Source organism: Suricata suricatta, chromosome X (genome assembly GCF_006229205.1).
Source record: "Suricata suricatta isolate VVHF042 chromosome X, meerkat_22Aug2017_6uvM2_HiC, whole genome shotgun sequence".
NCBI classification, from domain to species: domain Eukaryota; kingdom Metazoa; phylum Chordata; class Mammalia; order Carnivora; family Herpestidae; genus Suricata; species Suricata suricatta.
In genome coordinates this window covers 107,877,106-107,888,967 of record NC_043717.1, presented here as the reverse complement: position 1 = coordinate 107,888,967, position 11,862 = coordinate 107,877,106, and the positions used below count along the sequence as shown (strand labels likewise).

Here is an 11,862-nt window from a genome sequence, read left to right as displayed (position 1 = left end):
TCACAAGGGGCACCTGGGTGGCTCAGTCCATTTAAGCATATGACTTTGGTTCAGTTCATGATCTCATGGTTCATGAGTTTGAGCCCTGTGTCGGACTCTGTGCTAACAGCTCAGAGCCTGGAGCCTGCTTCAGATTCTGTGTCTCCCTCTCTCTGCCCCTCCCCTGCTCGCGCTCTCTCTCTCTCAAAAATAAATAAACATATATACTTTTAATTTTAATAATAAAAAATAAAAAAACAATTCTAGCCCTACAAATTCTTTGATTTATATAGCACTTGTCACCGTCTAATACACTATCTACTGTACGGGTTTGTTTTATTTCCTGTTTCCTTCATCCTTCTTAAATGACAACTGCAAGAAGGCATGGATTTTTGTCTGGCACAATGCCTGGCACTTGGTAGGCCTTTAATAAATATTTTTTGACCGAATGGATGAATGGATTTAATAAAACAAGGGCTTAGAGAAAACACAAAATATAAAATAAAAAATATTCAGAGGTTTATTGTGAGTAAATTTTCTCAAAATAAAGCAAGAACTGAATCAGCATATCATAAAAGCATACAGCATACGAAGAAAAAATGGATATAGAACCATTAACTTGGAAGCATGTACTGATTAAATTATTTAACTTCTAGTATAAAAAGAGTTCTTCAGATAGTCAGGCAGAAAGAGCAAATCAGCAAAAGGAACACAAGCCAGACTTCCCTGTACTTCTCGATCAAAACTATCAGTGCCAAAAGACAGTGGAGTAATGTTCTACAAAGTTCTGAAGGAAACAAAGAGAGTGTGTGCATAAAGCTCAAGAATATTACACCCAGCCAATTTATTATTCAAAGATAAACGCTATCCACTGTCAGAAAAGACTTGGGGAATTGAGTATTCATTAGCTCTTCTTAAAAAACATACCCAAAGAGAAACATCCTGCCAACTAAGGGATAGGTCAGAATTCAGAAATAGATACATATGAGCAATAAAAGCATTAAAATATAAAACTGAGACTATAGAATCTTCACTAAATGACTGTGGAGTCTCAGCGTTTCTGAATAGAATGCATTATAGCAATTGACAAAGCAAAGCCGATATAGTCAACAAAACTTTTGATGCTGTCTTCATATATTTTTAAAAGAAAGGAAAAGGAAGGGCAGAGATAAAGACAAGAGGTAGGGAAAAGAGAGAGAAGATGGAAGGGGAGAGCAGGGGAGGGGAGGAAAGAAAAAGAAATTTCCAATCACTTCACTCTGTAACTAGTAGACCTTGTGGAGAGAAGCAGTTACATCAAGTTCTCCAGTTCCTTTATTTTCAGACTAGCTCTTTTTTTTTTACCATTTATATTCAAATAAAATCAAATTTCATGCTTTTCATTGAATCTAACATGACTGGTATGATCCTGGTATTATAAAATTATTTCTGGTCACTTGCTCTCTTCTACCTGATTGTGTGCATAAAGAGATGTTTGGGATGCTCTTCATGAGATGTGAACTGTATTTTCTTTCTTCTCTGGATGATGAAATTCTTGGTGATTTATTTGTTTCTTCATTGTAAATCTTAGACTGCTTCAGTTTTATAATATGCATTAACTACTTTATAAAAATAATACAGGCATTATTCTTTTCTTTTTTTAATTTTTTTAATTTATTTGAGAGAGACAGCACGAGCAGGAGAGGATCAGAGAAACAGGGAGATACAGAATTTGAATCAGGCTCCAGGCTCTGAGCTAGCTGTCAGCACAGAGCCTGACGAGGGGCTCCAACCCAGGAATCGCGAGATCATGACCTGAGCTGAAGCCGGACGCTTAAGTGACTGAGCCACCCAGGCCTCCCTATTTTTTTCAAAATATTAGGAATGAAGAAACATTCTCCCTTGTGTGGTAACAAACCCATAGGAGGCTATTTATTGGTGCATTTTTTTATGATGGTGGAGGAATGGTTACAAAAATGCTCTGGTATTTCCAAAAAGAGCTATGATGCAGCAACTTAATGAAGTATAATTCCACATGAAAAGATTGTCAAGACAGATAGGAGAAGAAAGCAGGTTACAGAATGATGTTTATAGTAAGACGCCATCTGTAGTTCTTTTCCAAACACACACCCCAAAACCCTACATTTCTGCAGATGGTTTATTACAGAGGAAATTTTTGGGAGAAAGATGCACCACCCAGATAACTGGGACTCACCAGAGAGTGGCCAGGGATTGGACTGAGACCAGGAAGCTGGCCTTATCTGTAAAGCATGGCATTTTTAAAAGGAGGATTTATCAAATATTAATTGCATAATTTAACCTCTTTGTTTTTAAGACACAATGTTCAGCTTGATAATTTGAAGCTCATAGAAGGATCAGCTTTGACACCAGAAGCATCATGCTCTAGTCTAGACCTGGCAGCAAAGAGCCAGAAGAATCTGCCCCCTGTCTTCCCAAGATGGGAGGTGGTGGAGGAGGTGGCCCCCTAATGGGGTGAGGTATTTTCCAGTTAAGGCTGCAAGGGGATGAAGAAAAACTTCTGGGAAGAGGTTGAGGAGGTGGCGGCATTTGTCTGCGGTGGAATGGGAGTTCTGAAGGGCCGCGGGGAAAGGCTTGGTGGGACGGGGCACTAGCTGGGCAGGAGGAAGCAGGGGGAGAATGCTCCTAACAATACTGGGATGGGGACGTTGCTTGCGGAAGGGGCTTGTCTGCCCTGGACTGCCTGAGGATTGCAGCGACGAGAGGTCTGGTTGGAAATGACTGGCCTCAGACACGCCCAGATTGGCTTATGGTCCCGCTTATGCCTGAAAGCCCCAAATTGGCAGCTGGGCAGCAAGAAATCTGCTCTTGGTGAGAAATGCCAAGAAATCTGTGGCACGTTGACAGAAGCCCTGCTTACCTGGTGAGAGGAGTGGCAGCAAGGTGCTTGGGATGGTGGCAAAGGCCATTATTTATCTTCTACTTAGTATGTAATGGATATAATATTTGTTAAAAATAAAAATAGCGAACACATAGTGCTTACTCTGTGTCAGGCACTACTAAAATGTTTAACACACATATTCTGTCCTCACAACAACTCTAGGAAATAGGTCTGTGTCCATTACACAGACATGGAAACTAAGGCACAGTGATGGTAAAAGTGACTGACCCAAGACCCCAATAGCTTGTACATGGCAGAGCTGGGATTCAAACCCAAGCAGCGTGGCTCTAGTATCTGAGGTCTTAACCATCATGCTAATTGTAAAATACCATATTTTGACAATTCTGAGATGCCCTTTTTTATCTCTGAAGTTGAGATGTATCTTAAAATCAGTGGTATTTCATGTTTTAGCTGGCAATGTTTTCACTTTCTTAAGAGTATGCAAATTCATTCTCCTGAAATCACAGTAACATGGGGCTTCCCACACACTGGTACTTGGGGGACAATCTTCAGCACCAGGAAGACCTAAGATGGGGCTGAGGTGGCATGATGAGCACTTCATGGTCACCTCTCAAGTTTCATGAGGTCGCCCTTCAGCAGTAGATGCTAGCAACACAGTGACAAGTTAGGACATAGGGCATGGCTACAGTGCCCAGTAGGGACACACAGGGCAGCACAGAGACCCCCATGTGGATCGGAGACCCCCTCTCCCTGAGGAAAAACAAGAATCTCCCCCGTGGCATCTAGCAGCTCTCCATTCTTTTGTCTCTCAGTGGCCTCTCCTCCACCCATCACTAACAAGCTGCCCTTTCTGAACTCATGCCCTGGCACATGATTCTACATCCTTAAGCACAGTGCCAAAATACCTCGCTCTATCCAGGAAGACTACACATCCGTTTCTGTCCACAGAATCCAAACAAATCCATGGGTGAAAGGTTTCAGGAGCTCCATGCCCTCAGCTCCAGATCTGGTAGCTCCAGACCTCGATGATGTCCCAGGACACTGTCAAACAGCATAGAGAATTGGAAAATCAGAGCCCTTTTTACAAGGAGCTTATGTGCTGGCTCAGAGATGGCATTATGTGTCAAGCTCAAAAGGGGGCACAGGCGAAACTAGTGGGAGATTGAGGCTGAATTGGTAGCTGGAGAAGCCTACTGAAGTTTGGGCAGTTAAAAACTAATACAACACTTTCCCTGTCTGTACTCATAATCAATTGAAAGAGACAAACTTTAGGACTTCCCTGAACCCCAGGGATGTGCCCACCTTTTTCAAGTACAAGCTAATAGAGTCTCAAATCTTTTCCCATTTCCCCTTAGCATGCTACACAGTACTTCCCTAAACACCAAAAGAATGAAAATCAAAGGAGAGAAATGACAAGCAGCACTCATTCTAGGGGCAGCCCCCTGATTCCAAAAGATTTCTCCAAGCAGGGAGAAAGGGGGGGTCATACAGTGAACATGTATGTTTTGGTAGGGCCAGAACTGTTCTTTCATCATCTAAGAACACTCAGTTTCTCCTTTAGGGAACTACTCCTTCTTAATTAATATGGTCCTAGAGGGAGGGGGCTGTCAATCATATCTACGACTAGCCATTGAGGGTAATCCGTCCCCCTAGCCGGAGGAACTGATCTGAGGTGAACACATGACTGAGCCTGGGCCAATGGGAGTCTTCCCGGAAAAGTACACTCTCTATCACTGCCCTTATCACAAACTGTAAGAACCAACTAACCTTGAGTCATTAGTTCCCATCTACAGAAGAAACAAATTATCTAAAGAATGAAGTCAAAATCTGAGAAGAAAACAGAGACGGAAGAGAAGAAAGTAGAGGCAAAGGCCTAGAAATATTGAGGCCCTAAAGCCAGCTCAACCCCTGGCTTCCCAGTCTAGTGAGCCAATAAATGACTTTGTGTATGCAAGCCAGTTTAAGTTAGGTTTTCCACCATCTGCCGTCTGAACTGGCAACACACATATATGGAAACCCAGAAGTATGTGGATCTTCACTCAGGACACCAATGTGACACAACTACTCTACAGTGTTTGCTTATAGCTACTGTCACAAATTGGTTTATTCACCCTCAACTGTCCACTTCTCTATTCATGTCTTCTACACTCCTGTGGTTCATGCTCCCTGATAACCAGGCTTCATATATTATTCCATGGCTTGTCTGATCTCTCTTGACCTAATCTGTTCCCACTGCTCACTACCTTATTCTTCAGAAGTTCCCAGCTATAAGTTTCTTAGAGGATCTGATAGACCAAGGTAATTTTGTGTGTGTGTGTGCTGAGCCATGGCATAGAGCAGCACATGGCTACCCTGAAATTTCCTTGAAGGCACTAAGAAGTATTTCATGTTTTGTGAAATTTTATATATTTTTTTTATTTTAGAGAAGATGCATAAGCAGGGGAGAGGGACAGAGGAAGACAGAGGGAGAGGGAGAGACAGAGAGACAGAGAGGGAGGGAATCCCAAGCAGGCTCCACACTCAGCACAGAACCCAATGTGGGCCTCGATCCCGTGTTTCTGGGATCACAACTTGAGCTGAAATCAAGAGTTGGACACTCAACTGACTGGCCACCTGGACACCCTGTGAAATTTTAAATAGTAGTATAATTTTTAATTTTCCATGTCCACATGTTCATTCTTATTATATAGAAATAAAATTGATGTTTATATGTTGATCTTGTATCTTGCAAAATTGTTGAACTCACTTATTAGTCCTAAGAGTTTTTAAAATATATTCCCTGAGGTTTTCTACATAGAAAATCATGCCCATCTGCAAATAAGGAGAGTTCTATTTCATAAGGCCAAAATTAATAGAACTGAAAAAATAAATACACAAATCCATAATTATAGTTGGAGACATCAACCCCCCCCCACTGTCAGTAATTGATAGATCCTGCAGGCAGAAAATCAGTAGGGCTATAGATGACCTGAACAGCACTATCAATCAATTTGATCTAATAGACATGTTTAAAATACTCCATGCAGTATCTAGTGCAGCCTTGGCTTATGATCCTAAGAAGCATCTGAAGTATGTAGCAGTTCCAAAGCATTGAATACTAGATAAACTAAACCATGTTTGCTCCTGGTCCATATGCCAATACCCACAAGCTGAGAGAATGTCTTTCCCTCATCCCTTTCCTAAGGATCAGACTTAAGAATGCTCTAACAGAAGATGAAGTAAAAGCAATCTGCATGCAGTGTCCATTGAGATTAATAGCAAGATCTGAACTGATATAATCTACTCTGCTGTGTTGATGAATGTCATCAGCATCAACAAGACCAGGGAGAATTTCAGTGTGATCTATGACACTAAAGATTGCTTTGCCGTCCATCATAGTATACCTGAGGAGGCCATGTACAAGTTGTGCAAAGTGAGAAAGATCTTTGTGGGCACAAAAGGAGTCTCTCATCTTCTGACTCATGATGCTCACACCATGTACTACTCTGATTCCTTCATCAAGGTGAATGACACCATTAAGATTGATTTGGAGACTGTATGGTGGTAACCAGAGGTGTTAACTTGGGAAAAATTGACATGTTCACCAACAGAGTGAGACATCCTGGCTTTTTTTATGTGGTTTATGTGAAAGATTCCAAAGACAACAGCTTTTCCATCCAGCTCTCCAACATTTTTGTTATTGGCAAAGGCAAAAAAGAAACAAAAACAAAAACAAACACACAGAAACACATGGATTGCTCTTCCCTAAAGAAAAGATATCTATCTCACTATTGTTGAAGAGACTGGCTGCCAAACAGAGTAGTAGGTAAAATAATCTGTAGATAAGGAGATTGGAAATCTCTTTCACTTAATTAAAGATAATAAAATAATATGGCATGAAAATAAAATACTCCATCCAGGGCGTCTGGGTGCCTCAGTCGGTTAAGCATCAGACTCTTGATTTTAGCTCAGGTCATGATCTCATGGTTCATGGGATCAAGCCCCTTTGTCAGGCTCTGTGCTGATGGTGCAGATGCTGCTTGGGATTCTCTCCCTCTCTCTCTGCCTCTCCCTGGTGCTCACTCATTCCATCTTTCTCTCTCTCTCAAAATAAATACAGAAACTTAAAAAAAATTCCATCCAGCAGCCACAGAATACACAAACTTCTCAAGCTCACATGGAACATTCACCAATGTAAACCACATTGTGGACCATAAAATACACCTTATAATTTTAAAAGAGAAAAAATCATATAAAGTATGTTCCCATACCACAATGGAATTAAATTAGAAATCAGAAAGAGAAAGGTAGTTAGAAAACTGCCAAATATTTGGAAATTAAACAGCATGCTTATAAATAACACATGGATCAAAGGAGGAGGCTAAAAGAAATCTAAAAATAATTTTAACTAAATGAAAATGAAAATGCATTTATCAAAATCTGTAGGATGCAGCAAAAACAATGCTTAGAGGGAATTTTTATAGCACTAAATGCATACATTAGAAAAGAAGATAGATCTAGAATCAATCATCTAAACTTCTATGTTAGGAAAATAGAAAAGGAAGAGCAATTTAAGACTAAAGGAATGAAAAGAAAAGAAATAATAAAAATTGAAGCATAAATCAATGAAATTGAAAACAGGAAAACAAGTGGAAAAAAATCAATGAAACCAAAAGCTAATTCCTAGAAAAGATCAATGAAATTGATAAAACTTTAGCCAGGATAATGAAGAAAAAAAGAGAAAAGACACAAATTGCTAAGCTCAGAAGTGAAAGAATATCCATCATTATTAATCCCATGGACTCTAGGATATTAAAGACTATGAACAACTTTATGCCCACACATTTGATACTTAGATGAAATAGATCAATTCTTGAAAGATACAAACTACCAAACTCACACAAGAAGAAATATATATGAAGAGGCCTATATCAAAGAAATTGAATCAATAATTATAAATCTTCCAAAACAGAAAGCATGAGTCCCAGATGCTTTAACAGGTGAACTGTACCAAACGTTTAAGGAAAAGTGATTCCAATGTTCCACAGTCTCTTCCAGAAACTAGAAGCAGAGGGAATACTTCTGACTCATTCTATGAGGCCAGAATTACTCTAATACCAAAACCAGACAAAGACATGACAGTTAAGGAAAACTACAGATCAATATTTCTCATGAACATATATGGAAAAATCCACAAAAAATATTAGCAAATCAAATCAAACAGTATATAAAAATACTTCTATGCCATGACGAAGCAGAATTTATTCCAGGTATGCAAGGCTGGTTCAACAATCAAATCCAATTAATGTAAGCCACCACATCAGCAAACAAAAGAAGAAAAAATCATATGACCACATAAATTGATGTAGAAAATGCATTTAACAAAATCCAGTAGCAGTTCATGATTTTTAAAAACACTAAGAAAACTAGGAGTAAAGAGTTGCTTTCGTTTAGGTTTTGAGCTAAATTTTGTCTTCTTGCATCACTAGTTATTTTTTTACTAAGTGCCAAATACTGTTTATCAAAAATCTAAAAGATACCATGATATTGGGAAGCTGAAGTTAATGATATGTTACACTATAGTTTTGTTTGTGGCAGAAAAGTAGCCTAGGAGTGAATTAGATTAAGCCAATTAGGGATTGAGATTAAACTGACGTTCTGTCCTCTTTAGGGCTAATATAGTTCTGGCTAATGCTTACTCTTACGATGTAAGATTCTTTCAGGATCCCACCTCAAAACCTGGGGAGTGGGAAGGAGTTACCAAGGCTCTTCTTTAGTGGGTCCTGGACTCTAATTTTGTCCCCCCCCCCCCGCCACACCCTGAATCTGCATAATTTCTCACCTTCTTGGCTGTGGCTTTTTAGAATTCGCACTTTCCCCTTGAAAGAAAAAAGCTAAATTCCAGGATCTGGTCCCTGGGCTTCCCTTTTCTTCCAGAACCTGGCCCTGTAAATTCTTTCTGCCTAGGTAGCTTTCTGATGTTCTTAAGCAGGGTATCAATACTTTTCTAGCTTTTCTAATTGTTCTCAGCTGGAGGATTTGAAAGCAACAGTCTCTTTCTACATTTTAGAATACACTGATGTCTTCTTTATGGCCCAAGATATGTTCTACTCTTCTGAGTATGGAGGGGTACTTAGAAGCTGAATTTTATGATGACACAGTGTAGATATGATATATATCAACTAGATATTGTGATATACTGTAATATTGTTCCCAAATTTCTGCTGCTACACAATCCCAGCCCACTACCATGTGACTTGTGGTGCCATCCCATGGATTGAATATACGTCCCCTTCATCTCAGTGACATTAGGCTTACTTTGGTCAGGGGAATAGGAATGGAAGTGGCCACAAGGACCAGAAGCCTTGAGAGCCATCACTGGCTGTGCTATTGCTCTTTTCCCTCTGCCGGAAGACCGACTCGTCCTGGAGAGGGGGTCCTCCTTCACTTTGTGTTTCAGAATAAAGAAAACAGATGGAGCAGAACCAGAGCCTACACCAACCAACATGTGATGTAATCAAGAAATAAATGTTTGCTGTTCCAAACCACTGGTCCTTGGAGGTCGTTTCTTACCACAGCATAACCTAGCAAAAGATGATAAACATAGATAGATTTTATCATATTGTTTAGATCTTCTATATATTTATCTTTTGTCTGTTTGTTCTGCTATGTGCCAAGAGAGATAAATTTCATTACTACAAATACGTTTCTATTTCTTCTTGCATTTTCTATCCTTTTCCTGCATGAATTTTGACACTCTATTGTAATTTGGTTCAAAGGAAGGTGTCAACTAAAAAATTTATATATCCATTACAGTTAGTAAAATGGTGTTAATGCTAATTCAGCTGTAGTTATGAGGAAGAGAGCCTGGGTTCTGACTCTCAGCAAGGTAAATTCTCAGAGTTCTGTTGTGCAACTAGGAGAATTTATCAAGATTTGCCCCCAGCCAGAGGCTAAGTACCTTTCAAAATCAGCCAACTCTACTGGTTTTTGAGACACCTATAGTAATAACTGGATTTTCCAAGTGTTCTGAGACTGAGATGGGAATATAGTATAATTAGAAGGCTCCCACCACTGTACAGCCATCTACCACAAAGGTATGAATCTGCTGGCTTCCAGTCCAACTACTTGAGGGTTTAGGTAGAGTGAGTTACTGCCCCACCTTAGTCCCACTGTGAACCTCAAACTTCAGGATGAAGTGACAATATAAATATGTGAACTCTGCAGATAAAAGGGAAAAATAGTGGGTTTGGGTGATGTACTACCTCCCCTGCAATAACTGATAATGCTATTATTACTATCATAATTATTATATGACATTCCTGCCCATTCCATGTGTCTCAAAGAGGTTGATAATCTCCACGCCACTTAAGCCCGAATAGTGGTGCTACATGGCTATGTCGCTAACCTCCAGAGGCACAGAAGCATAGACAGTGTGCTCGCACTTTCTTCTCCTTCTTTTCTTCTTATCTCTCTCTCTTCCCCTCCTCTTCTCCCTTGTTTTCTCCCTCCCCCCTCCTTCTCTACTTTCTCCTCCTCCTCCTCCTCCTCCTCCTCCTCCTCCTCCTCCTGCTGCTGCTGCTGCTGCTGCTGCTGCTGCTTCTTCTTCTTCTTCTTCTTCTTCTTCTTCTTCTTCTTCTTCTTCTTTTCTCTCTCTCTCTCCTCTCATTGCTGAGGGTGGAGGTACACCAATCTCACAAAGGCAGCTGGGGAATGAGTCAGGCTATTCCAGACACTACTGCCTAGCACAAGGCCCATTTACCCTCAGGTCCTCTGTGCCAATCTGGCATAGTTGTCCCTGACAACTGCATACTGTGGCCAGTTGCCCAGGGGAGTGATCCAGGCCCAGGCCACTCTTGTGTGCTTGTCTATTTTTTATGGAAATGGGTTAGGAATGTGGTACCATCCACTACAGTCTAGGTTTCTTTTGTGTTACAAGATGCTCTGATTAAGTGCTTAAGGTTATGATGATAAAAGGCTGTCTTTCCTTGGATCCTCCAACATTCCCATCAGGCTCTTTAAAAATGTGGATACAGTGCCTAAACACTGCATGGGCCCTCAAGAAGGAACTGCTCTTCATTTCTTCCTAATTCCAGATGGGGACATAGAAGCTTAGCTTGGATAAAGGCTAGTTCAAAGTTATGTCACTGCATAGAAGAGAAAAAAGGTCTCAGATATTTTTACTCCAAGGCTAGTGTCGTGCTCCTGACCCAACCCCAAGCTAAATTTCAGTGAGCAATGCCAAGCCATAAATGATTAGTGCTGAAGGAAGAGCATGGTCCTGCAAGTTGGGACACCTGATGTATGAATTTTCTTGGGCTGGCATAACAAAATTCCAAAGACTGGATGGCTTAAACAACAAACATCTGTTTTCTAATATTCTGGAGGCTAGAAGTCTGATCTTAAGGTCACATTCTTCTCTCTGTACATATCTCTGTCCTAATCTCCTTGCGTTATAAAGACATCAGTTATATTAGATTCGGGCCCATCCTAATGGCCTCTTTTTGTCTTAATTACTTCTCTAAAGACCTTATCTCCAAACACAGTCACATTTTGAGGTATTGGAAGTCAGAACATCAACATATGATTTTGAGAGGATTCAACTCAGTCTGATTCCACCCTGTCACTCCTAGCTGTCAACTTTGGACCAGTCTCAGACATCAAATTTGTACCCTATGAAAACAGAATTGGGCTAGATCTCTGAGGCTCTGTTTACTCCTGATATCTTCAATGTTATAAACCCTTTCATCAGAGATCTATGGGTGGGCAAGTTTCTAAGGCACCCAAACAGGTTGGAGCAGAGGCTGATACTGAGAAGAGCTGCACAGGAGGTACTAGGGACTCTGCATCAGGGCCCAGAAATTCAGCAGCATCAGAACAGAACAGAGACATGGGCCAGGGAGATGGGGGGAGTAGTCAACCACTTGATATGAGTCACTGCAGTGAAGTGGTGGCCCTGCCCCTTGGGATGTATCAACAGAGGCCTGGAGTCCAGAACAAAGGAGGTAGATCCAGTGGTCAGGAGACCATGCTTTAGGGTTGGA

General features: G+C 40.6%; 1 pseudogene; it reads left to right on the top strand.

Annotated features, from left to right (window-relative positions):
- The first annotated feature begins 5,843 nt into the window (after positions 1-5,843).
- LOC115283533 lies at positions 5,844-11,522 on the top strand (annotated as a pseudogene).
- The last annotated feature ends 340 nt before the right edge of the window (positions 11,523-11,862 follow it).